Source organism: Aptenodytes forsteri, unplaced genomic scaffold (genome assembly GCF_000699145.1).
Source record: "Aptenodytes forsteri isolate BGI_AS27 unplaced genomic scaffold, ASM69914v1 Scaffold209, whole genome shotgun sequence".
Classification (NCBI taxonomy): Eukaryota; Metazoa; Chordata; class Aves; order Sphenisciformes; family Spheniscidae; genus Aptenodytes; species Aptenodytes forsteri.
Genome location: NW_008795034.1, coordinates 1,092,831 through 1,093,725, shown reverse-complemented (window position 1 = coordinate 1,093,725; position 895 = coordinate 1,092,831).

Here is an 895-nt window from a genome sequence, read left to right as displayed (position 1 = left end):
ATCGGATCGGAGGGTGCAGGGGGTGCAGGGGGTGTGAGTGAGCACGGAGGGGACCAGAGCCGAGCTGAAGGTGCTCGGTGCGGGATAGAGGTGCCCGAGCGGGGAGCAGGTGAGCACGGAGGGGACCAGAGCCGAGCTGAAGGTGCTCGGTGTGGGATAGAGGTGCTCGAGCACGGGGAGCAGGGGGGACCAGATGGGAGCAAAGCCCTGCAGAGGGGAACAGAGCTGGCTGGGGTATGGGGGTAAAGAGGAATGGGGGGACCTGGGCAGGGCCAGGCAGGGATATGAGGTGGAGGGGGCGAGTGCCAGCGGAGGGGAGCACAGGAGCTGATGATATTTAGGATCAGAGGGACTGGAGGGAGGATGAGGGATGGGGCGAACCTGCAGTGCACAGAGGGGAGGCACAGGGGACTGGGGGTGCCCCCAGGGTGGGGGTAAGGTGGGTTTTCCAGTCGTCCCCCATCCCCATCCGCAGGCTTCCTACCCGTGGGGTGAACAGCAGGGAGCCTGGGGTGCTCTGCACAGCAAACGAGCTGGGTGCTGTGGGTGGCCCCAGCACCCACCATCCCATGGCAGCAAGCAGGGCCATGGCAGCAGCAGGTCCCACTGCACATCCAGCGACCATCAGATGGAAGTAAAACAAGACCTAAGGGGAAGCCAGGAAACCCCACGAGCAAACGAGTGGGCACAGAGGACAGGGCTGGGCCAAGCGCACCCATGGCACAGGGGCTGCTGAGCTTAAATGGGGTGTCAAGGGTGTGGGTGGGGGCCCTGTGAGGATGCTCAGGGTGATTAAGGCATCAGGGGCAGGGCTGGCCATGGGAGGGGGGGATGTGGTGGGGGGCTCTGAGGGCTCGGGGGTGCCTGGGGATATGCTTCCCCCAGCACCCCACAG